Below are 27,853 nucleotides of genomic sequence, written 5' to 3'. Positions count from 1 at the left end.
TTTTTTTTTTTTTAATTACGGATTGTGACCAATCGCCTGACCGAAGACGCTAAGTTAGCGTGCTGGCTCACTTAGCTACCGATGAATAATTTCATATAATCCTGCCTCGGGCATGGATGTGTGTGATGTCCTTAGGTTAGTTAGGATTAATTAGTTCTAAGTTCTAGGCGACTGATGGCCTCAGAAGTTAAGTCGCATAGTGCTCAGAGCCAATAATTTCATAAGCTAGATATGTTTTGTAATTAATACTCTCGGTAGTCTTCTAATCTTCAAAGATGACTTTTTTCTTGCTAGTTTCTCGCTGTATTGCTTTAACAATTTTATGTTCACGCACTAAATTTCAAGATACTGAAGAAAACCGAAGATGGCCAGGCGAGTACGTGAAGTCCCTTGTGAAAGACACTGTCCGCATTGGAGCTGTGATCTCCTGTTCTCACTGGCTGTTCAGAAACATATTTTCTGTTTGATAACGACGATAGTTTTGTTCCCTGTCATGGTTTTGCGGCCCGCAGGTTGCCCATCACTGTTCTCAGGGCTGGACAAAATACACTGACGTGACAAAAGTCTTGGGATGGCGCTATGCACATATACAGGCGGCGGTAATATCGTGTACACAACGTATAAAGGGGCAGTGCGTGGGCAGAGCTGTCATTTGTACTCAAGTGATTCATGTGAAATAGTTTCCGACGGGAATCGACAGACTTTGAACGCGGAATGGTAGCTGGAGTTAGATATCCCATTTCGGAAATCGTTAGGGAATTCAATATTCCGAAATCCACAATGTCAAGAGTGTGCCGATAATGTCAATTTTCAGGCATTACCATTCACCACGGTCAACACAACGGCCGATGGCCTTCACTTAACGACCGAGAGCAGCGGTGTTTGCGTAGAGCTGTCAGTGCTAATAGACAAGAAACACAGCACGAAACAGCCGCAGAAAACAGTGTCAGACATACGATGAATATATCCGTTGGGGCAGTGAGACGAAAACGGGCGTGAAGGGGCTATGGCTGTAGACGACCGATGCGAGTGTCTTTACTAACAACACGACATTCCTGCAGCGCCTCTTCTGGGTTCGTGACCATATCGGTTGGACCCTAGACGACTGGAAACACTTGACCTGGTCAGATGAGTCCCGTTTTCAGTTGGTAAGAGCTGACAGTAGGGTTCGAGTGTGGCGGAGAACCCACGAACCCATGGACCCAAGTTATCAACCACTGAATGTGCAAGCTGGTAGGCTGTTTTACATGGAATGGACTGCGTCGTATGGTCCAACTGAACCGTTCACTTAGTGGAGATGGTTATGTTCGGCTAATTGGAAACCATTTGTAACCATTCATGGACGTCATGTTCCCGAACATCGATGGAATTTTTATGAATGACAATGCGCCGTGTCACAGGGCCACAGTTGCTCATAGTTGATTTGAAGAATATTCTGGACATTTCCAGCGAATGGTTTGGCCACCCAGATCGCCCAACATGAATCCCATCGAACATTTATGGGACATAATCGAGAGGTGAGTTCGTGCACGAAATCCTGCACAGGTATCACTTTGGAAATTATAGGCTGCTATAGAGGTGACACGGCTCAATATTTCTGTATGGGAAGTCCAACGACTTGCTGAGTCCATGCCATGTCGAGCTGCTCCGTCACGCCTGGAAAAAGGAGGTCCGAGACGATTTTATGAGGTATGGCTGACTTGCCACCCCACTGTAAAGCAGGCCCCGAGAAACGCAGCTTGAGATAGGCAATCCAAGTTATATCATCCATTACGAGTACAGATCATGTAAGGTGGGCTGCCTATTTTAAGGCACAAGGAATATTTTCAAGGCCTGTTTTAGTTTGCCCATCCAGTAGAAAATTCTAGAGGGGTGTAGTAACAGGAATTTGTGCGCTGTCTGAAATGGAGAAGGAAGCTTCCATGTGGAAAGTGGACTTACGTGCACTAATTTCCCAGTCGGTGGCGAGCTACAAACTAGCTGTGAATTGAAGTATCCTGACATGCTAAAACTGTGTGTGCTGCAGGAAGGAAGGAAAATGAGGTTTTAACGTCCCGTTCACAAGGAGATCATTAGAGACGGAGCACGAAGTCGGATTGGGTAAGGAGGGAGAAGGAAATCGGCCGTGCCCTTCTCAAAGGAACCAGCCCCACATTTCCCTTAAGCGACTTAGAGAAATCACAGAAACATACATCTGGATGGGCAGACATGGATTTAAACTATCATCCTCTTGAATGTGAGTCGAGTGTGCTGATCTTTGCACCACCTCGCTCTGGTGTGTACACAGTACCCAGAAATCATGTTTTTCTCAGGAACTGCTCTTGCCAATTGAGCTATCAGGCGCGACCCACATCCCTCCCACAAAGTTTTAATTCTGTTGTAATCTCACTGTTCCCGGAACTCAATACAACTCGTGTTAGTAGGTGGAAAAGCAAAGTTCTCGTTGATATGACTGCCGTTAATATCCGAGTGCAGATTATCCAGTTTGCGAATTATCCATGCATTGTTTGATGATTTCTGAAAATATCGACAACTACGCCTAAAGTATCATGATATAATTAGACCCAATATTTTCATTTGGAGTACATTCATGTTTCATTGCAGTTTGACTATAACGATGTTTTGACTCTCCAGAAAATGAGAAGAAACAGAAGCAGTTTCTTTTGACTGTAATTTTGTACATCAGTCGTCACTTTCCGCCGACTTGCGGATATTTAATGCAGCGTGATTTCCCAGCAAACAGCAGTCTTCGGTAAAACCTGCATATTTTGGGTTATCCTCGTCTCTGGTTATTCATAGAGTCTCGGCTCTACAGTAACCTGAAGCTTTCTGCATAAATACCGTGTGGTTATAATTAAAGTGTTGCTGTTCACAGACGTCCAGTGTGGGCTGTAATTATCGTATTCCAGCGAAACTTGGTAGATATTTTAATGTGTTAATGGTGAGCCGAATGGAAAAAAATAGTTTCATTTATGGCCGACAGGTGCAAATATGGAACTGTGAATGCAAGGAAGACGCACAGAAATGTTTCCATATGCAATGGGTTAGGAACGGGATGTGGGCAGATAGGGTCAAACAAGTGAGAAAGGCACAGTGTTGATTTTATTATTAACTGCCGCTTACACAATTTGTTGAATGTGAGCACCGGAGAGGTCGATGAGATGATGCATCTGTAAAGCGACGTGATCAACAGAGCAAGATTTGCACCTGGTGCTCAAAACTGTAACCTATTTTTTCCACCGTAAATAGGTTCTGCATTAACACATTACCGTATCTACAAAGTTTGGCTGTCATAAGATAATTAAAGCCCACACTGGATCTCCTTGGGCAGCTAAACTTTATTTATAGCCACCCAGTACATAGACTGATGAGCCAAAACATTATAATCACTGCCCACCACAAGATCGAATGCTGCCTGGTGGCGATGTGTGCATATGACGCGGTAAGGAAAGTATGTAAGTGAAGCACAGAGGAATGGACAATCGTTGTAGCGCTGAGACAGGTCGCATGGTCGCATGTGGTAAAATACACTGACAAAAGCGACTTTGCCGAAAGGCAGGTCATTATGACCCAGCATTTGGGGACGAGCATCTCGGAGACGAAGCTGGTCGGAAGTTTGCATGCTACTGTCATGAGTTTCTATGGAAACAAAGAATGGTGTATCAGTGAGTAGTCGACAAAGTGTCGCCTCAGCACAGAACCTGGAGGTTGGATGCTTGCCCACTGTGTAAAGCAGGATAGCTGGTAATCTGTGGCAGATATGACGACTGTGTAGAATGCTGTTGCAAGCACAAGTGATTCGAGGCACACCGTTCAGTACACATTGTTCAACATAAGCCACCGCAGCACATGACCCCTACAAGTTCCCGTGTTGACGCAACGACATCGTCGATTACGACTCTGTTGGTCACAGGATCATTGATATTGGTCTGCGGATAAATGTGCTGATCAGTGGAAACGTGTCATCTGTTTGGATGAATCATGTTCTTGTTACACCATGTTGACAGTCGTGTCTGCAGGCATCGTCATCAAGGCAAACTTCAGGTCAAAACGAACACAGACAATTGGCAGCACTGTTATTCTGTGGTGTACATTCACAAGAGATTGCACTACTGTCCATTAAAATTGCTACACCAATACGAAATGCAGATGATAAACGGGTATTCATTGGACAAATATATTATACTAGAACTGACATGTGATTACATTTTCAAGCAATTTGGGTGCAATCAGGTGAAATCAGTACCCAGAACAACCACCTCTGGCCGTAACAACTGCCTTGATACGCCTGGGCATTGAGTCATACAGAGCTTGGACAGCGTGTACAGGTGCAGCTGCCCACGCAGCTTCAACACGATACCACAGTTCATCAAGTGTAGTGACTGGCGTATTGTGACGAGCCAGTTGCTCGGCCACCATTGACCAGACGTTTTCAGTTATAGAGAGATGTGGAGAGTGTGCTGGCCAGGGCAACAGTCGAACATTTTCTGTATCCAGAAAGGTCCGTACAGGGCCTGCAACATGTGGTCGTGCATGATCCTGCTGAAATGTAGGGTTTCGCAGGGATCGAATGAAGGGTAGAGCCACGGGTCGTAACACATTTGAAATGTAACATCCACTGTTCAAAGTGCCGTCAATGCGAACAACGGGTGACCGAGACGTGGCACCCCATACCATCACGCCGGGTGATACGATAAACCGCAATCGCGATAGGCTACAATCCGACCTTTAACAAAGTCGGAAACGTGATGGTAAGCATTTCTGCTCCTTACACGAGGCATCACAACAACGTTTCACCAGGCAACGCCGGTCAACTGCTGTTTGTGTATGAGAAATCGGCTGGAAACTTTCCTCAAGTCGGCACGTTGTAGGTGTCGCTACCGACGCCGGCCTTATGTGAATGTTCTGAAAAGCTAATCATTTGCATATCACAGCATCTTCTTCCTGTCGGTTAAATTTCGGGTCTGTAGCACGTCATCTTCGTGGTGTAGCAATTTTAATGGCCAGTAGTGTACATGGGGCGTGTGGTGGTAACCGAAGGTAGGGTGGCTACTGCGGACTGTGGGAACTTTATTGCTTACCACCTGCATCCTTTCATGCTTGGTTTCATCCGCAAGGGCGATGGCTTCTTTCAGCAGGATAAATTTCTGTCATAAGGGCAGAACCGTGCCATGTGATAGTGAACTCATATTGACATCTTTCCCACCAAATTCACCTTATCCTTACTTGATGGAACACGTCTGGGATGCTGTTGGTGATGTGTCCCACGTGGTAGCACACGTTCAACAAACGACAGTCGCAGGTTGTATGCGACTAACATTTATTTTCATTCCACTCCGAAAACACAAGATAGAACTAAATCGTCCTTCTTGACTAACTGTGTCACTCAAGTGAAGACAAAATTTAGCACGAGTTAATTATTGATAAACGATAAACTTATTTGGTCTCCACCCATGTACAAATGCAGAAGGAATCACGATGATAGGAGTCACTGAACTCGTTTACGATTCGTGTGGTAAATCTTGAGTTCATTTACAACTCGCTCTTATCGATGAGAAGTCAAAGTCTGTTCGATTATGTAATGAAGGCACAGTTCCACACAAGACTACCAGCTTCGGAACACTGTTCCCACAGGAGGCGAAGTTCCCTGGCCGACACATAGTTGCTCACAGCAGATGCATTGAGGTTTATTCCAGATTTGGAACCACGAGGTGGTGATCGCTCTGCGTCAGAACTGCTTGAACTGAACTGGCAATGTGCATCCAGGTGCCGTCCTAAGTACATGACCAGCGTAGTAAAACCTGCTTGATGCTTGGATAGCACGTGATTTGCGGATGCGAAACAGTGCTCCCGAGTGTGGCACTGTTATCAGGGTAGCGTCGCGCCCCTCGTGAAGAGGCGAATGTCGATTTTTTACATGGTACCGGAGTTCAGCTTCAAAACAGACTGGCGTATTTCGAACACAATCCAGCTTGTTGCGGTCGATACGTAGTGCTTGCAGTACTGTTGACATGCAGGCCTGCCAAGGTAGTGTCCCCTGTAGTGCATAAGCACAGGCAACTTGCCGATCACGTCTGTAATGCGGGTAGCCGTGGTCGCAGGGGAAGGTCTTGGCTACTGCAATTGGGCAACATGGGAACTGCAGGACCTATGCATCTACATCTGGGTCACATACCTCCAAAAATCTACCAAGGACTTGTCCAATCCATGTCATGCAGAACCGCTGCTTCACTGCATTCCAAAGGTGGACTGACATATTATTAAGCAGGTGATCACAATGTTTTGGCTCGTCAGTGAACACTGGGTTATTCAGAAGTATCTCTGGGGTTTCGTGAGACGAACGTGCAAAACGTACAATACAAACAACAAAATGACACACTTCAGTGGATAGTGCATCTCTGAATGTTTCGATTCGTAATACTTCAACACAGGGTTCACCACTAGGGGACAGGTGTGTCAGAACATGTAGACAATTCATACGATTCTTATTTTATCACATCGAATTAGTTCGCACCTCCAAATAACCAACGCAATAAACAGATTTTCGAATTGGGCTGCTTTTCTTGCGCTACGTCACACGCTATGCTCACAATGAGCACTTGGAATGAGGGTTTAAGACATGGAGAGATGCTGTATCCACTGATACGTGTCATTTTTCTGTACGCGCAGCTGTCTTCCGAAGTCCCGGAGGTGCAAAGATATGACCCCATATAACTGTACAAGTCCATTTTGACGTAGATGTCGGTCTGATCATTCTCTTCGAGTATTAAGCCGTCGGTACCCGGACCGTGCTTTCGAACCTCAACATTGAGCGTGCCGAATTAAACGTGGTGCTGAATGCTCAGAACTGATGGAGCTGGTGCAAACAAAACATACGCGCCAATGTGGTATACTTGATCGCAGCGCTCTCCAGCGGGAGTTGACAGCTATATCTGGCTTGCAAATCGTACTGTGTACGAAACAGACGGACGTAAAATTCCTACATTACCTCTATTAAGACGCTGATTTCCTCTCTTATCCATAAGCTGTTCATGTTGTTCTGTCTGTAGTACTCATAAACAAAAACTTCAATATCTATCAGCATGTTATAAGGCAAAAAGGAAGAACAGTGTCCATTCGATGTCATCGGCGTATTAAAGTTCCTTTGCAAATTGTGTAGTACAAATTTACTGTCGTTCTCCCCGTAAGATAAAAATTATTTCATCATTCACACTTTTTAGTAAAACCCTAAGCTCATTCATACTTGATCACAGTTCCTATTCAGAAGCAGAATCATTACAAACTGTGAAATACACAAGGGAGTGCAAAATTTCTCACTGGCAGTAGTGCAAACTTTCTTGTAGATAAAGCCAACAGACCAAGTTCACTGTACAGAAAGAGCGCACTTGTATTTACATGACATGGAATATTATAGAATGTTTTTCTCTTAGACTAATAAGAAACTACGAGAACCTGTTAGAAAATGTGTAGGTTAGTAAAAAAAAGTTTGGAATCCAGTGAGAAGCAAACCATCAACTAATCACCTTTTAGTATACAATTCTTCATCTCTGTTTACCACGCTGCATCAGTCATGAATGATTTTCGACTTTTCTTTCCATCTTATCGCCTCCTGAAAGCTTTAATCGTAGATGTGTTACTGACTGGCACTCAATTATAACAAAACGTACCGAGAACAATGCGTTTTTGATGGATACTGAATGTGGCATTGCCTTGAAACGGCATACTTTCGTAACATGCAAGTTACAACAATTTTTTAATCACAAATATGACGTTCCCCGTCACCCGTCATTTTATTAGAACAAATATTTATTAAAGACTGGTTTTCAAGAGATCGTCAATTTGCTGGTGCTTAGAAACGGCACGTGCTCTAACTGAAAAAAATCGCAGCACCAAGAAGGAGTTGTGTGACATCAACCAAATTTGGTAGGCACGTTTCTACATCTATCTATTAAAGTTTCACGGCAGCCGCATCTGGGTGGCCCTAGTATCGTCACTATGAGAACGCAAATCAGGTTTACTCAGCATTCTTGATTTAAATACACACTGTAAAGGTCGTGAGCGTTAGTTACCTTTGATACTGGATTTGGTGAGTTGGCGTTATCCACGAATGTTTTTAAGGCAAGAAAGACGCCATTATAAACACCTCACTGAGTTTGAACGAGATCGTGTAAAAGGGCTACGAGAAGTTCGATGCTCCTTTCGCGATACTGCAGTAAGACTTGGCAGGAATGTCGCCACTGCACATTATTTCTGGTAGCGGTGGTCACAAGAACGTTGTTGTTGTGGTCTTCAGTCCTGAGACTGGTTTGATGCAGCTCTCCCTGTTACTCTATCCTGTGCAAGCTTCTTCATCTCCGAGTACCTACTGCAACCTACATCCTTCTGAATCTGCTTAGTGTATTCATCTCTTGGTCTCCCTCTACGATTTTTACCCTCCACGCTGCCCTCCAATGCTAAATTGGTGATCCCTTGATGCCTCAGAATACGCCCTACCAACCGATGCCTTCTTCTAGTCAAGTTGTGCCACAAATTTCTCTTCTCTCCAATTCTGTTCAGTACCTCCTCATTAGTTATGTGATCTACCCATCTAATCTTCAGCATTCTTCTGTAGCACCACATTTCGAAAGCTTCTATTCTCATCTTGTCTAAACTATTTATAGTCCACGTTTCACTTCCATACATGGCTACACTCCATACAAATACTTTCAGAAACGACTTCCTCGGGCTCCGAACGGCCACGTGACATTGCCGAGAAGGGATACCATCGTGTTCGGCGTGTGGCTCTGGCGCATCGTACTGCATCTGCAGCAGCAATCTGAGCTGCAGCTGGCACCACAGTGACGCAACGAACTATCACAAATCGCTAAAAACCTTGTAAAGCCAAGGTCACATGAATATTTCTTTATTTAAAACGACCTGTTTCGACAGACATTTTGCTGTCATCGTCAGGCCTTAAAAAGCTTTTTGCTATGAACAAAAAGAATTTTTGAAACCTGAAGATGACAGTGAAGTATGTCGAAACCACGATCTTGACTCCAGAAAGTTTTTAGCAAGTAAAACAGATCGCTCCTTCTGTCTTCTCAAAACGAAAAAATTCAGTGTTAGAAATTAGTTACTTTAAGGACAGCTCCGAGCCAGACGTCCTGTGGCGTGCATTCCACTGACCCCAGACCACCGCTATCTGAGACTTCGATGTCGTCAAGCGAGAGCTCATTGGAGGGTGTGGTGAAAGTATTGTGTTTTCACATGAAAGCAGGTTGTGCGTCGGTGCCAGAGATAGCCGTCCGTTGGTTAGGAGGTCAGTTGAGGGCCTGCAACCAACCTGGCTGCTTGCTAGGTACGCTGGCCCTACCCGTGGAGTTATTGTCTGGGGTGCGATTTCGTATGCAGCAAGAGCACTCTCGTGGTCATCCCATGCACCCTAACCGCAAATTTGTTTGTAAATCTGATGATGCGATCTAATGTGCTGCCTTTCATGGACGGAAATCGACGCGGTGTTTTCTAACAGGTAACGGTCGCCCACACACCGCTGTTGTAACACAATATCCTGCGCAGAGTGTCGACATGCTGCCTTGGCGTGCGTCATCACCAGATCTGCCTCCAGTCGAGCACATGTGGGACATCATCGGACGACAGGTCGGGTTTAATCCACAAACAGCATTAACCGTCCCTGTGTTGACCGACCAAGTCCAACAGGCATAGAATTCCATCCCTCAAGTAGACATCCAGCACCTGTAAAACACGCTCCGTGCACGTTTGCATGTTTCGGCGGGTACACGGGTTACTAATGTATCAGCATTTCACCATTTTCACTTACATTAACCTGTGATCTTGCAAGGTTACCCAGACAAATGTAGCCTTGCATTTTCATTTCTCTGCATTAATTGTGCAGGGTGGTCCATTGATCGTGACCGGGCCAAATATCTCAAGAAATAAGCGTCAAACGAAAAAACTACAAAGAACGAAACTCGTCTAGCTTGAAGGGGAAAACCAGATGGCGCTACGGTTGGCCCGCTAGATGGCGCTGCCATAGGACAAACGGATATCAACTGCGTTTTTTAAAATAGGAACCCCCATTTTTTATTACATATTCGTGTAGTACGTAAAGAAATATGAATGTTTTAGTTGGACCACTGTTTTCGCTTTGTGATAGATGGCGCTGTAATAGTCACAAACATATGGCTCACAGTTTTAGACGAACAGTTGGTAACAGGTAGGTTTTTTAAATTAAAATACAGAACGTAGGTACGTTTGAACATTTTATTTCAGTTGTTCCAATGTGATACATGTACCTTTGTGAACTTATCATTTCTGAGAACGCATGCTGTTACAGCGTGATTACCTGTAAATACTACATTAATGCAATAAATGCTCAAAATGATGTCCGTCAACCTCAATGCATTTGGCAATACGCGTAACGACATTCCTATCAACAGCGAGTAGTTCGCCTTCCGTAATGTTCGCACATGCATTGACAATGCGCTAACGCATGTTGTCAGGTGTTGTCGGTGGATCACGGTAGCAAATATCCTTCAACTTTCCCCACAGAAAAAAATCCGGGGACGTCTGATCCAGTGAACGTGCGGGCCATGGTATGGTGCTTCGACGACAAATCCACCTGTCATGAAATATGGTATTCAATACCGCTTCAACCGCACGCGAGCTATGTGCCGGACATCCATCATGTTGGAAGTACAACGCCATTCTGTGATGGAGTGAAAAATGTTTTTGTAACATCGGTAGAACATTACGTAGGAAATCATCATACATTGCATCATTTATATTGCCATCGATAAAATTATCCTTCCTCCCATAATGCCGCACCATACATTAACACGCCAAGGTCGCTGATGCTCCACTTGTCGCAGCCATCGTGGATTTTCCGTTGCCCAATAGTGCATACTATGCCGGTTTGCGTTACCGCTGCTGGTGAATGACGCTTCGTCGCTAAATAGAAAGCGCGCAAAAAATTTGTCATCGTCCCGTAATTTCTCTTGTGCCCAGTGGCACAACTGTACACGACGTTCAAAGTCGTCGCCATTCAATTCCTGGTGCATAGAAATATGGTACGGGTGTAATCGATGTTGATGTAGCATTCTGAACACCGCCGTTTTTTAGATTCCCGATTCCCGCGCAATTTGTCTGCTACTAATGTGCGGATTAGCCGCGACAGCAGCTAAAACACCTACTTGGGCATCATCATTTGTTGCAGGTCGTGGTTGACGTTTCACATCCGGCTCAACACTTCCTGATTCCTTAAATAACGTAACTATCCGGCGAACAGTCCGGACACTTGGATGATGTCGTCCACGGTACCGAGCAGCATACATAGCACACGCCCGTTGGGCATTTTGATCACAATAGCCATACATCAACACAATATCGACCTTTTCCGCAATTGGTAAACGGTCCATTTTAACACGGGTAATGTATCACGAAGCAAATACCGTCCGCACTGGCGGATTGTTACGTGATACCACGTTTGTGACTATTACAGCGGCATGTATCACAAAGCGAAAAAAGCGGTCCAACTAAAACACTCATATTTCTTTACGTACTACACGAATATGTTATAAAAAATGGAGGTTCCTATTTTAAAAAACGCAGTTGATATCCGTTTGACCTATGGTAGCGCCATCTAGCGGGTCAACCATAGTTCCATCTGGTTTCCCCCTTCAAGCTAGACGAGTTTCGTTCTTTGTCGTTTTTTCGTATGATGCTTATTTCATGAGATATTTGGTCCAGTCAAGATCAATGGACCACCCTGTATTTTGTTGCTGCGATTTTTTCCGTCAATGTAACTATATACAAATGGGCTTCAATTGAAAGGCAATATGACGCCCCGCGACTCTGTTGTGAAAAAAGAGGGTGTGATGTAAGGTATATGCCGTATTTTCAAACGCACATTCAGATTGTTTAACTTCTGTACACGTTCGGAAAGACTGTACAACTTGCTTTTTCCACACTATGACGTCAGAAACTCGGCACGTTCAACGCTAAACGTTCGATCGTATGGTCCATGTACCGACGGCTGTAGGATAGTCTCGTACAGCGGAGCCGTGTCAGGAATGTGTGACACCAGGAGAGGGAGTGTGGGTGTGGCAGGTGCCGCCGCTGGCCACTCTGCCGGACGTTGAGCCCACGACGGTGGCGCGCTTCCGCTCAAGCCCGCTGTCGCTGGCGCGTCAGCCGCCCACCAGCGTCACAGTCTCGCTGTCGCACGCTCCGCCGCCCACGCGAACGGGCTCCTCGCTGCGCAGCAGCACGGGCCGCGCTGCCATCACCACCACTGCCACCACCACCACCACCACCAGCAGCGACGACGACTACAGCGACACCGCAGAGTCCGAGGGGCAGCGCACGCGCTAACGCCTCCGCTGCCCACACCCACCTCGCCACTCTTGCAGAACATCGGCGAGTACTAGAACGCTGGAGCGACTCCTACTCTCGAAGCGACCTCAAAGTGGTTCGACTGGTAGCGTTAGTTGAATGACATATAACTCACAAGTTATAAACAACGTTAGGAACAGAGAAGTACTTTTGTGCTGGTGTTCATTAGTGAATTATTTAGTGGTATAAACTTCATTTGCGCTATTTTACTGCAATATCGAGGACTGCAGTGAAAGTATTTCTTAAATAGTAATTGCAGTTAATGTTTCGTTTCCAAGTAAGTATCGCTAAGGTAAGTTGCATTAAACTTGTTCATCAACAAACTTTCTCTTTGTCTGTCATGCATGTACACGTTAAGCGAGTGTAATGTCATCTACCACGAACAAAGGAGGTCTAACGCAGTTCCCATCTGGCGGCAGAGCGTATAGAACATATGCTATATTTACGTGGAGCTCCCAAAAACGGATTTCGTAAACGACTTCCACAATACCGTTGCTGGGTGGTCATGTAAACACTCCAAAATCGATTCTGGAGATCCGTTTCTAGCTGTAGGTTTTCCACTTCCACAATCGATTTTCGCTCCCATGTAAGCGCACAACCGTTTTTGAACCGTGCCTGGATTGTCGGGCTACGTCTTGTTTTCAAAATATTCAATTAATATGGACTGGGTGAGTTATTGCGCGGGCAAGGAGAAGCAGAAATATTAGAATGAGCATGAAACTGACTACTTCTTATGTTCAAGTGAAGAGAAATAGCCATTGTGCTGATCAAACCAGAAATTGGAACATCTGTTTTGTTTCCTGTTGAAACGGCATTGTGAACTTAAGGCAAGGCTTCCAGATAATGTCATAATTCTACGGAAAATATCGATCTTGTCAGTCGAAAATTCCTTGGGGGTGATGAAGGAGTCTCTAAATCCAATAATTGCACATTTGAAGATTCCTGCTGAGAAATAACAGAGTATCAGCGGCAGAATTTAACATCTATAAATTGGAAAGAAACTTCAGAAACATTGCGCTTCTTTCGTGAATTGGGAAATTATAAATATACATCAGATGTTAATCCCTTTCAAGAGTTAGCTGAGGTTGTAGTTTGTTTGCTAGTTCTACCATGGTTTCATACTGAGGTCGAGAGAGTTCGTAGAATGATAAATATCATAAAAACCAAACTATATACTAGAATGGGAATACAGATGTTAAATACTGTTACAACGAGAAGGTCAGGACTTCGTCGGATGGGGGAGTGTTGCAAAAATAATCAGTTGCCCCCTCCCCCCAAAGTGATGGCTGTGGTAGGGACACTGGCTGCATATAGCAAGGCTTGTGAGGGATCTAATGACAACAGGCCAAGCACTTCGTAACATACTTCATCACAAATACCAGTGAAACATGGAATTTCTTCACTTCTATTCCCTAAAGACCAAAAAGTCGACACCAATGAGCCAGAAGAAAGCAGCTCTGCATCTAATTCAGGTAACCGTGATACCATTTGTTACCAACACAAAGGTAAATGTACTAGGGGTAGTTAATACCTGACACCAATTTATGTTTTGTTTTAGGGCATACTGAACAATAATAGTTAAATTGTTGCCTTTCTTTCTAGCTTTTTTCAGTTTCTATTTAGCTTAATTTGATCGATGAACTAGCGTATTTCTTCATCTTCGAGTTGGCAACACTGGTGGCAGTTCTTCTCCTAGTCATTGTATCTCAAGAAAATTGATGCTGCTCCTATATCACTTTTGCCAATCGTGCGACTCACAAACCTGGTCGCTCTTATTTTTCTGACGATTGCAGGATCCTGTTAATCGCGCTCACCATCGTATGTTTAGATTGCCTCTAGTGACAACGCTGGTCATTTTCGTTAAAATGTTCAGCACTTTGGTACCCCGTTTCAAACGAAACAAGATTTTCGACTGGATACCATACCAACCGTTTCTTGGCTCTGAATACAAGAATCTCTGTCTTTGTTGACGGGTCATTGGAGTTCGTTGGTGTCACTGACGCTAAGAACACCGCGAGAAGTTGCAAGTGCTGCTAAATTATACGTTGTATTGATTAAGAATTGTTGATAATAGTTAATTAGAAGTTTAGTTTTAGTGCAGCAGCAGAAGTGTTAGCATCCATGTATTTACAATAACTAACTGTGGAACAGTGATAATACGAGAGCGTACTGAAAAGCAATGCCTACGAACTTTTTTATGTGAAAACGCTTAAATCTTTTTAAATAAAACATATTTTGTTAACATTCTACATCTTTGTTCTTCATGTCTACGTATTTGCAGCCGACTGCCGCTGGAAGGGCCGAGTTTTAAAGTGTAACATGGCGGTGTGTAACGTAACTGAGTCTGTGTATGACAAACAGTGTGATATGATCGTATTACGAATTTGAACAGTTTTTCCACACATGAAGCCTTCTCTCCTTCAGCATGGCAATAACAGACCACATAGGGGCGCTGCGGTATCTCCAACAGCGCGGGGCTGTGGGTTTCCTGTCATCGATCATCCTCCATACATTCTCGACATGGCCTCAACCGATTTTCATGTTTCCGAAATTTAAGGACGCCTTCTAGGACTTGAATATGATACTGATGACGCTGTGTAACCAGAGATGAGGTTTCGCTCCACCAAGAAAGTCGATCATTCTACAGTGACAGCATCAAAATTGGTCTCCCGCTGGGAGAAATGTGTTCGTCGACAGGGTGACGTGTATTGAGAAAGATGAATGTAGACATGAAGAATAAAGCCTTTATTCTTATAAAGGTGTAAAATGTTAATAAAGTCTGTTGTATGTATAAATCTTTGAGAGTTTTAATATCGAAAATTGGGGACATTACTTTTCAGCACACCCTCGTAGTATGACTTGTTGCAAACAATACCGTCAATATTTTCTAAAGCGCTGTTTATGTAGAACAGTTATGAGCCAAGCACCAATTCAGATGATAAAAATAACAAATTGCATTGCTATATTTTACTAAAAAGTTTGTTCAATTTATAATTGTGTAGGGAGCGTAACGTAATCTGATTACAATCTCTGCTGACAGTTAAATCACATTCAAGAAACATATTTAGTAACCTAACATTGCGATGATTCAGTGACGTTTATGTGTCATATACATAAGATTATCGTGTATCTCATATTCACCAGGGGCCACCTGTTTTTGTTGACTTACCCGATCCCCCACCCAGTTTTGTAATCTTTTTGGAAAACCACCCGTTTTCTAGGATACGATGAAAATATATTACTTATTTATCACGGCAGTTTATTTTGAATCCTGGCCCTGGCAACAGCCATTCATTAGCAATTGTTTTGTAGATGTATTTTGTTATGATTTGTTTGCTCTCTAGTGTGTCTTTTCTTAACTCTGCTTAAAGTTTACAACACTACATCTCTCTACTCTTTGTTTTCCTTTCACATTGTGAAGATATAGTAAACAAGAGAATCCTCACAGTAATGTTTTTAGTGGACCTACATATTCTAAGAGTGTGGAACAACTATGGTATTATAAGACATACAGTGTATTGTTATAGGAATCACATTGCTGAAAGATAACTGTAAGTGCAAATTTAAAGTTTATTACAAGACTGGATTGTTGAAAGTGGTATAGTGCTATTTTGCTATACCTGCAAATAATGCAGCTGTTGAGAGAATATTTTCTCTGATAAATGTTGAGTAGACGGATGAGCAGAATAAGCTTCCTGTTGAAAATGTCAAACAGTTGATTGTACTGTACAACGTGAAAAATGTAACGTGTTAAGTGCTACAACAGAATTATCTCAAAAATATATTTCCTAAAACGGCTTCAAGGAAATGAAAAATATGTGAAATAAATCACATTGTCTGAATTTCCCGTTTTTGATCATTTAAATATGGTAACCCTACAAATACATGTATTTCTACCATAAATTACATATGGGTATCATAAGTGAGTCTTTTTGATTTCATAGAACTGCAGCTATTGAACAGTTATTACTGTATGGGTTTGACAGCTATAGTAACTGACTGCGCACAGAAAAATCCAACTTATTACGATCAGGCACTTTTATTAATGCTCGTATAATTACACAAGACACAAGGAAAACAATACAGTAAATCACAACTTTAACATCATCCCCAAGACCACTCCAAAGAAGAACGAGTCCCAAAGACCGTTTACTTTGCAGATGGCAGTTACTGGCGGTTGATGGTCGCCACAGATGTAAAATCTGTCCAGTCCAAAAGAACTATCATGACAGTAGTCAACGATGGACACTGCCAAGAGTACTGAGAAATAGTTGACATTGTGAAGACTGCCGACACTTTTTTCATATTGGATGCTGTGAATCAGTCAGCTTGGATACCCATTTGGCATTGTGATAGTTGTGCTTATCACTCCACAATTATACTGCCCATCGTAAATCTCAAAGCTAGTCTGGCAGCATCACAAGCAGAATTAGAGTAGTTGGTAGCAGTAAAGTCAGGAAGAGGGTACCAAATAGATGACTGTGGTTGATGCTGCCAGATTATACAAGGGCCCACATGTCTCCAACAGGATCATTGTTCTGTAACCTGTGGTGAGAAGAGTATGCAGACAAGAAGTCCAGGAACACACTGATAAAGAGAGGGAAGAAAGGGCTATCTAATATTACTGGTAATAGTAGTCAGAGGTTTAAAAAGACCAAAAATGTTCATCTGATAGGGAGTAGTCATGGGAAGGGAATTTCTCAAAAAGTACAGAACTCCCTGAGTAGTAACTCACATTTTAAGCTAAATACAGGGCTCAGTGATGTCGGGTACGATTTAGGCTGCCTCAGGAGTGATTTTAATAAAAAATTATGTAATGATTATTGGGAGTACCAAAAGGAGTTTGGACCATAACTACAACTGCACAATTGAGGCTCACATCAGGTAAATCACTGGGAATGCTTCTCATAGAAATATGAAAATTATGTTAATCTCTGAGCGATTTTTGAATATGTAAATGCAGAGCTTCAAGAGTCTCTCAGCAGAATGGAGCAATCATACAGAAGTGTGACTGTTGTGTCACCCACACACACTGTTGCAAGACACACAATGTGGTCAGCATATGAATGTGTCTGGTAAGAAGTTACTTGCTCAACAAATTTCCAGAAGTACTCAGTGCCTTGTCTACCCATTCCCTGTGATTTCCAAAATTAACATGCTTTTTAAGTTTTTGTTTCCACAGAATAACTATAGCTGCAGTTGCAATAGTCAATGGAGGATAAATAAATGGCAGGATGGCCAATCAAAGGAAGGCAGTCATAATACATTTGGACTTGACGATCAAACTAGAAGAAGCCTGTTCAGTAAGTTAAGAAAGATGAGCTTCTCACATCAATACAGGTCACACTGAAAAATCTGAAGGTATTTCTACAGATGTGCATTATATAACAGATCATCACTCGGAGTCACAGAAACTGAAGAGATGCACTTAGATGAATACAAGCTAGTATCATATTACTGTAGGCGTAATATGAACAAACAGGTAGTACCTATATATACAAAAGTGAAATAAAGTCTCAGTTCATAGACCTCAGTAAATACTGAACTGGACACTGCTTTTTGTTTTTTAACATAGTCACAAAGTCTCTGTAAATAATAATTAGAATATTCTACCAGTCATTCAGTTCATCATTGATTGAAATCCACTTCTCAGCCAAGAAGCCATTCAAGAACTACTATGTGTACATCCTCTTCACTGGAAAATTTCTTTCCCCCAGATGTTCCTTCTTTTTGTCAAAAAGTTGGAAATCATGTGGTGGAAGGTATGGACTTCCCAATCAGTATCATCCGTGTCTGTGCTGCATTGGTCAATTTGTTGGCATTGTTACATTACAGTTGAATGCAGCATTGCATTTTTTCCATATAAAACCAGAATTTCGTGGTGAATTTGTGCATGATTTAGATGTTTGCTAACAAAAATTGTACTGTCCTGCTTACTTCAACTTTGAAATATGTTTCCAGTTGCCATTTCTTTTCAATTGCACACTATGATGCACCTATTATCCATACCATTGCAGAACTGTGTTTGCAGGAGACTGGGAACATGCACTCTCTTCCGGCAATACACCACTCTTGTTGAGCACTGGTCTTAACGTGGAATGGCATGTGTGACTTGCTTTTTGAAGTCCCTGTGTACAAGATAGCAGTTCCGACAGTTTGTAGGCCCCTAACAGGAAGTGGTTTTAAACATTTAAAGAGAATACTTATAAAACTTATTAGAAATAATTGGGAAGCAATTGTATGTGGACATTTCGATATAGATATCATCTTGGAATAGTTATGATCAGGGAACCTTGACTTACTGATGCCCAGCACTTGTTTAACAGCCACAGTAATGTTGCCATCAAGAACAGAGGGACATAGTGCAATAGCAATGGGTAATATATTTCTAAATCCAACTATATTTCAAGAAATAGATGTAAGTCCCATTATAAGTGGTTTATCTGGTTATGATGGTCAAATGGCAGCAGTAAAGTAAACCCATCAATCAGGATTAACTAAAAAAGGAAAATTCCACATAATTGTAAATTTGATTCAGTTACACAGTTCAGTGAGAATTTACAAATAAAAAAAACTGATTGAGTTCACCAAGGACACACAGTACACAATAAATTATTTCCTACAAATATTATTATAGCATTGTGAATCCAGTTTTCATTTACAGCAGGTCAGGGACATTTACAGTGGAAGCTGAAAAAAGGTTAGCTATCATCTTGGATCAAAATATTTTACAGTAGGAAGGGAGAGCTTTATTTAATGCAAAGGACTAGTTCTAATCAAGACCTAAAAATGTACCAAAGCAGTATTGCAAAACTCATTAGCGTGTCTTCAAAAAGGCAAAAACCGTGTACTTTGCACAGAAAAATCAAAATTGCAGGAACAAGGGAAGGACAATTAGCAGTATTATTGGGGACAAAACAAATAAATTTCATAACACAATTGATGTTCAGCTCTCAGAAGACAAGTAGTGAGGTGAATGACATGAAGTTCAGATGATTGTCCACAAAATTCAGTGAATTCTTCCTACAGTAGCTGAAAACATGGGGGCAAAAAAAGTGTATCTTTTAGGTTTACTTACAATTAGACAGGTATTACATACCCCATGACAAGACATCTGTTTTGTCAAATCATCAGAGAGATCAAAAAACCTTTATTGTTACACAGGGAAGGAGTAACTCTTCTGGCTATGATGATATCTCAGCCAAAGTTCTAAAATTGTCTGTTAACCTGATTTATCTCTCCAGAATGAGATTTTCACTCTGCAGCGGAGTGTGCGCTGATATGAAACTTCCTGGCAGATTAAAACTGTGTGCCCGACCGAGACTCGAACTCGGGACCTTTGCCTTTCGCGGGCAAGTGCTCTACCAGCTGAGCTACCGAAGCACGACTCACGCCCGGTACTCACAGCTTTACTTCTGCCAGTACCTCGTCTCCTACCTTCCAAACTTTACAGAAGCTCTCCTGCGAACCTTGCAGAACTAGCACTCCTGAAAGAAAGGATATTGCGGAGACATGGCTTAGCCACAGCCTGGGGGATGTTTCCAGAATGAGATTTTCACTCTGCAGCGGAGTGTGCGCTGATATGAAACTTCCTGGCAGATTAAAACTGTGTGCCCGACCGAGACTCGAACTCGGGACCTTTGCCTTTCGCGGGCAAGTGCTCTACTTGCCCGCGAAAGGCAAAGGTCCCGAGTTCGAGTCTCGGTCGGGCACACAGTTTTAATCTGCCAGGAAGTTTCACTGATTTATCTCTGTTGATGTTGTGGTCTTCAGTCCAAAGACTGGTTTGATGCAGCTCTCCATGCAATTCTATACTGTGCAAGCCTCTTCAACTTCGAGTAACTACTGCAACCTACATCTTTCTGAATCTGCTTTCTGTAATCATCTCTTTGTCTCCCTCTATGACTTTTACCCCCCATACTTCCCTCCAGTACTAAATTGGAAATCCCCTGATGTCTCAGAATGTGTCCTACCAGCTGATCCCTTCTTTTAGTCAGGTTGTACCACAAATTTCTCTTCTCCTCAATCCTACTCAGTACCCCCTCATTAGTTAGATGATCTGCCCATCTATCCTTTAGTATTCTTTTGTAGCACCACACCTCAAAAGATTCTATTTTCTTTTTGTCTAAATTGTTTATCATCCACCGTTCATTTCCATATATTGCTACGCTCCTTACAAATACTTTCAGAAAGGAGTTACTGACATTTAAATCTATGCTCAGTGTTAACAAATTTCTTTTCTTCGTAAACATTTTTCTTGCTATTGCCAGTCTACATTCTATATCCTCTCTCCTTCAACCATCATCAGTTATTTTGCTTCTGTAATAGCAAAACTCATCTACTGCTTTAAGTGTGATTTAATTAGACTACATTTCCGCATCCTCGCTTTTTTTTTTTTTTTACACCCCCCCCCCCCCCCCCCAAGACATTGTCCATTCCATTCAACTGCTCTTCCAAGTCTTTTGCTGTGCCTGACAGAATTACTATGTCATCAAGAAATGTCAAAGTTATAATTTATGCTCCCTGAACTTTAATCCCTACTCCAAATTTTTCTTTTGTTTCCTTTACTGCTTGCTCAATATACAGATTGAATAACATCGGGGATAGGCCCAACCGTGCCTCACACCCTTCTTGACCACTGCTTCCGTTTTGTGTCCCTTGATTCTTATAATTGCCATCTGGTTTCTGCACAAATTGTAAATAGTCTTTCAGTCCCTGTAGTTCACCCCTACCACCTTTAGAATTTGAAAGAGATTATTCCAGTCAACCTTGTCAAAAGCTTTCTTTAAGTCTACAATGCTATAAACGTAGGTTTATCTTTCCTTAACCTATCTTCTATGAGAAGTTGTAGGGTCAATATTTCCTCACCTGTACCTACATTTGTCCAGAACCCAAACTGATCATCCCGAGGTTGGCTTCTACCAGCTTTTCCAAAAAAATGGTCCAAATGGCTCTGAGCACTATGGGACTTAACTGCTGAGGTCATCAGTCCCCTTGAACTTAGAACTACTTAAACCTAACTAACCTAAGAACATCACACACATCCATGTCCGAGGTAGGATTCGAACGTGCGACCGTATTGGTCACGCGGTTCCAGACTGTAGCGCCTAGAACCGCTCAGCTTTTCCATTCTTCTGTAAAGGATTCATGTTAGTATTTTGTAACTGTGGGTTATAAAACTGATAGTTCGGTAATTTTCACACCTGTCAGCAAATGCTTTCTTTGGATTTGGAATTACTATAATCTTCTTGAAGTCTGCTGGTATTTTACCTGTCTCATACATCTTGCTCACCAGATGGAAGAGTTTTATCGTGGCTGGCTCCCCCAAGCCTCTTAGTAGCTCTAACAGAATGTTGTCTACTCCCGAGGCCTTGTTTCGACTTAAGCCTGTCAGTGCTTTGTCAAGTTCTTCACACAGTATTGTATCTCCCTTCTCATCTTCATCTAATCCTCTTCCATTTTCATATTGTTTCCCTGAATGACATCTCCCCTGTATAGACCCTCTATATACTCCTTCCACCATACTGCTTTCCCTTCTTTGTTTAGGAGTGGTTTTCCCATCTGCACTCTTGATATTCATATGGGTGGTTCTCTTTTCTCCAAAGGTCTCTCTAATTTTCCTGAATGGAGCATCTATCTTACCACTAGTGATATATGCTTCTACATCCTTACATTTTTCCTGTGGCCACCCCTACTTAGCCATTTTGCGCTTCCTGTTGATCTCACATTTTAGACGTTTGTATTCCCTTTTGCCTGCGTCATTTATTGCATTTTTATATTTTCTCCTTTCATTGATTAAATTCAGAACCTCTTGTGTTACCCAAGGATTTCTACTAGCCCTTGTCTTTTTACCTACTTGGTCCTCTGCTGCCTTCACTATTTCATCTCTCATAGCTACCCATTCTTTCCCTACTGTATTCCTTTCCCCTGTTCATGTCAGTCATTCCCTAATGCTCCCTTTGAAACTCTTTACAACATCTGGTTCTTACAGTTTATCCAGGTCCCATCTCCTTAATTTCCTTTATCTCTCTAAACAATCAATTAGTCGAGATGTATTATCTGAATGGCTGAAGTATGTAGTAGTAACACCAATTTGTAAAAAGTGGAGACAAACAACTGACCTTTAATTATAGATTCATCTCTCTCCTTCCTGTGTTTCCAAAACTTTTTGAGACGTAGCTTACAACAGAATATTGAATCGTCATGCTGATCAAATAACCTTTTAACAAGAGTTCAGTTTGACTTCCATAAAGGCTTCTGTACTGAAAAAGCCACATTTGATCTCATGAACTCAATTCTGGTAGAACTACACAAAAAACTGCCTGATTGGCATTTTCTGTGGTCCTGCCAAGGCCTTTGACTGTTGTAAAAGAAAAGCACAAAGTTTTGGATGCTTATAGTATTAATTTATTTCATTAAACAGTTTTCAACTTACAAGGCCAGCATCAGAGTTTAAGGCTATGGGGCCTTTAATTGTGTAGATCAGAAAATGATGCAGCATTAAAGAACTTACCTTTGCATTGATAGATTCTTATCTTAATGATAGAAAACAGAGGATCACATAAGAAAATGACATGACAGAAATAAAATTAAATTCTGAGTGGGGGAAACCTTAAATATGGTACTGATACTGTGATTGGCCTGCTCCTGTTATTGTTCTACATAAATTATTTATCCAGGACATTGAAAGACTCTTATTACACAACTCTTATTACACAACTATATTCATGAAGGGTCCAAATAGATCCTTAGCAGGCACACCGAAGAGAGTAATGGTACAGGTTTAAAACTGGTTCGCACATCTTACAAAATCTCATGTTAGGCAATTATAAACTAATAAAGATGACTTGCAGGTTGACCTACTGTAAGTAGAGATCTATGGGCATGCACGGGATTGATTAGATTAGATTAGATTAGATTTACTTTCATTCCAATTGATCCGTAGTGAGGAGGTCCTCCTGGATGTGGAACATGTCAGAATAACAACAATACATGACAAATATTTACAACTAAAACAAATAAAGTAATGTACCATTCCACAGGTCCCAAGTGGAATGATCGTCATTTTTAATGAACACTAAGAGTCATTTTACAAATACTAATGCACTGAATTTAAAATAAAAAACGTTTTTTTATTTATTTATAAGGTAATAAACATGTAATACAACTACTGTAATACTTATTTACAATGAACACATTACTGCACTGAAATGGTGCAGAAGTTAGATTATACTTACACACACACACACACACACACACACACACACACACACACACACACAAATTTTCAGTGAACACATTACTGCACTGAAATTGTGCAGAAGTTATGTTGTACTTATATACAAATCAGTTGGTTTTACTAAGAAATTCATCAATGGAGTAGAAGGAGTTGGCCACCAATAAATCCTTTAGGCTTCTCTTAAACTGAATTTCATTGGTTGTTAAGCTTTTTATGGCTGCTGGCAAGTTATTGAAAATGTGTGTTCCTGAATAATGCACACCTTTTTGTACAAGACTAAGTGACTTTAAATTCTTGTGAAGATTATTCTTATTTCTAGTATTGATTCCATGAATTGAGCTGTTGGTTTGAAAAAGTGATATATTTTTAATGACAAATTTCATTAAGGAATAAATATACTGGGAAGCTGTAGTTAGTATCCCTAGTTCCCTAAACAGGCTTCTGCAGGATGTTCTTGAGTTCACACCACATATAATTCTTACTGCACGTTTTTGTGCCCGGAAAACTTTAGCTTGGCTTGATGAATTACCCCAAAAAATAATCCCATATGACATTATGGAATGAAAGTAAGCATAGTATGCCAGCTTTTTCATTTTTATATCCCCTACGTCTGACAAAATTCGCATTGCAAACAGAGATTTGTTAAGACGCTTCAGCAGTTCTGTGGTGTGCTCCTCCCAATTGAATTTATTATCAAGCTGTAATCCCAAGAATTTAACACTGTCCACTTCTTCTATCTTCTTGTCATCATATGTTAGACATATACTCTTGGGACACCCCTTACAAGTTCTGAACTGCATGTAGTGTGTTTTTTCAAAGTTTAGTGACAAAGAATTGGCTAGGAACCAGTGATTAATGTCCACAAATATTTTATTGGCTGATCTTTCTAAGACTACACTTGATTTGCTATTTATTGCAATGTTTGTATCATCGGCAAACAAAACAAACTTGGCATCTGGTAATGTTACTGATGAAAGGTCATTGATATACACAAGAAAAAGTAAGGGCCCCAAAATGGAACCTTGTGGGACCCCACATGTAATTAGTTCCCAGTTGGATGATGCCTGATAGACATGTATCAAGCTCTTTCCTAATAACACCCTTTGTTTCCTGCCAGAGATATAAGATTTGAACCATTTTGCAACATTTCCTGTTACACTATAATATTCTAGTTTACTTAAAAGGATATTGTGATTTACACAGTCAAATGCCTTTGATAGATCACAAAATATACCAGTTGCCTGCAATTTTTTGTCTAATGAATTAAGCACATTTTCACTGTAAGTGAAGATAGCCTTCTCAATATCAGAACCTTTTAGAAATCCAAACTGTGACTTTGACAGTATGTTATTTGAGATAAGATGGTTATAAAGACGACAGTACATTACTTTTTCGAAAATTTTTGAGAATGCTGGTAACAGTGAAATTGGACGGAAATTTGATGCTATTTCTTTATCTCCCTTCTTAAACAGTGGCTTAACTTCAGCATATTTCAGCCATTCAGGAAATATTCCACTGATAAACGACTGGTTACACAGATAGCTTAATATGTTACTTAGCTCAGAATCACATTCTTTAATTAACTTTGTTGATATTTCATCATACCCACTAGATGTTTTTGATTTTAAAGATTTTATGATGGACATTATTTCTGTTGGGGTAGTGAGGGTCAAATTCATATTATGGAAATTACTTGAAATGTCTGGTCTAAGGTAATCCATAGCAGCATCTACCGAACCTGACAACCCCATCTTTTCAGTAACAGTTATAAAATGTTTGTTAAAAAGTTCTGCAACACTATACACATCTGTCACCAATGTATCATTTACTCTTAATGCTATTTGTTCCTCTTCATGTCTGGTCCTACCGGTCTCCTCCTTCACTATATCCCATATTGTCTTTATTTTGTTATCTGATATGACTATCTTTTCCTTGTAATATATTTGCTTTGACATCCATATTACAGTCTTTAATATTTTGCAGAATTTCTTATAATGTGCTATAGCATCAACATTGGAAATGTTTCGGATTGACAGATACAGTTTTCTTTTTGTTTTACAAGATTGGGGATCAACATCAGTTTTCCTGGCATCCAGATGAATAATAAACAGAGGTGGCACAAACATATAAACAAGTTAACCAAAAAGCTCAGTGCAATCTGATTTCCTTCTAGAAATATCTCTCATTGATTGACCTGCAGGCAAAATGCCTAGCATAGCCTACTTGGCATATTTCCCAACAGTACTGTCTGATGGTATAACCCTCTGGGGAAATGCATCTATGGTGAAAACAGTGTTTATTCTGTGGAAGCATATAATAAGAATATTCGGTGAAGTTTGTAACTGAACATCTTACAAGAGTCCGTTCAGGGGAGTAGGAATGTTTACACTTATGTGTCAATACGTATACTACATATACATATTTGTGGTTAATAACAGCAGTGAATTTAGAATGAACTTACCGATTCACAACCATTCGTCTAGAAGTAAAAGTAATTTTCATAAAGACAATGCATCCCTTTCGATGGCTCAGAATGAAATTTCATATTCTAATACAAAAGTCTATTACATGTCACTGGTGGATAACAGATAATAAATTGAAAGCAGGCAAATATTCAAAACGAAAGTAAAATAATAACTCTTTAGCTACACCTCTAACAGTTTATCAGAATAGAGGTGTTGAGTTGCATGCAGGCACAACAAAAAGACTGCTAAACATTTGAACTGTCAGCCAAAACCTCTTATTCATAAAGTAGACAACACACACACATTCATGCAAGCACAACTCTAACATACATGACCACTATTTCTGGCCGCTGAGGCCACTGTCTCCAGAGATAGTGGTCGTGTGAGTTGTGAATGTAGCATGTGTGTTGTCTCCTTTAGAAGAAGGCCTTTTAGCTGAAAGTTCACATGTTTAGCAGTCTTTTTGTTGTGCCTGTCTGCAACTCAACGTCTCGTCTGTTTGGTGGATAGCAATCTATCCTCTTCATCGTATAGTCGTTATTCCATCCTGGATTTTCCATTGTTTAATTTATCAGGAGAATTTGACTGAGGAAAGAAAATTCTGCACATGTCTTACATATGAATTTTATATTGTCTTTGCTATATATATAATTATGGGTGTCTCTCATTGGGAGAAATGTGTTCATCGCAGGGATGGCTACGGTGAGACAAAAATATGTAGACAGGCAATACTTTTAAGCACACTCTTGTACATCTGAAGTAACCTGCATGAAAACTACAAGACATAGAGAAAAATGACATGTCAGTGCAGAGAGCGCTGTTACAAGAACTTCTTTCTGTTGACTGAGTGAGGTGGCGCAGTGGTTAGCACACTGGACTCGTATTCGGGAGGACAATGGTTCAAACCCAAGTACTGCCACCCTGATTTAGGTTTTCCATGATTTCCCTAAATCACTTCAGACAAATGCCAGAATGGTTTCTTTGAAAGGGCACGGATGACTTCCTCTCCCATCTTTCCTTAATCTTATGGGACTGATGACCTTGCTGTTTGGTCTCATCCCCCAGACCAAACCAAACCAAACTCCCTGTTGTAGAATTTCCTTCTTATAACTCTTTCAACAGCTTGCTATTTTGACTACTGTTTTATTCATTAATATTCTTTTCTGTTATTAATATTTTTTTCCCAAAAATATTACAATGCACCAACTCAGTTCCATATCTAAATGCAATCTTTACAAAGACATCAACTTTTTAACTTTAGTAATGGAAGAGATCAGATACTTAGATCTACATGTTGTTGTTATTGTTGTGGTCTTCAGTCCTGACACTGGTTGGATGCAGCTCTCCATACTACTCTATCCTGTGCAAGCTTCTTCATCTCCCAGTACCTACTGCAACCTACATGCTTCTGAATCTGCTTAGTGTATTCATCTCTTGGACTCCCTCTACGATTTTTACCCTCCACGCTGCCCTCCAATACTAAATTGGTGACCCCTTGATGCCTCAGAACATGTCCTACCAACCGATCCCTTCTTCTGGTCAAGTTGTGCCACAAACTTCTCTTCTCCCCAATCCTATTCAATACTTCCTCATTAGTTATGTGATCTACCCATCTAATCTTCAGCATTCTTCTGTAGCACCACATTTCGAAAGCTTCTATTCTCTTCTTGTCCAAACTATTTATCGTCCATGTTTCACTTCCATACATGGCTACACTCCATACAAATACTTTCAGAAATGACTTCCTGACACTTAAATC

Source organism: Schistocerca americana, chromosome 2, assembly GCF_021461395.2.
Source record: "Schistocerca americana isolate TAMUIC-IGC-003095 chromosome 2, iqSchAmer2.1, whole genome shotgun sequence".
In the NCBI taxonomy this organism is placed as follows: domain Eukaryota; kingdom Metazoa; phylum Arthropoda; class Insecta; order Orthoptera; family Acrididae; genus Schistocerca; species Schistocerca americana.
The sequence above is the reverse complement of the archived record's forward strand: the minus strand, read 5'-3'. Positions refer to the sequence as shown.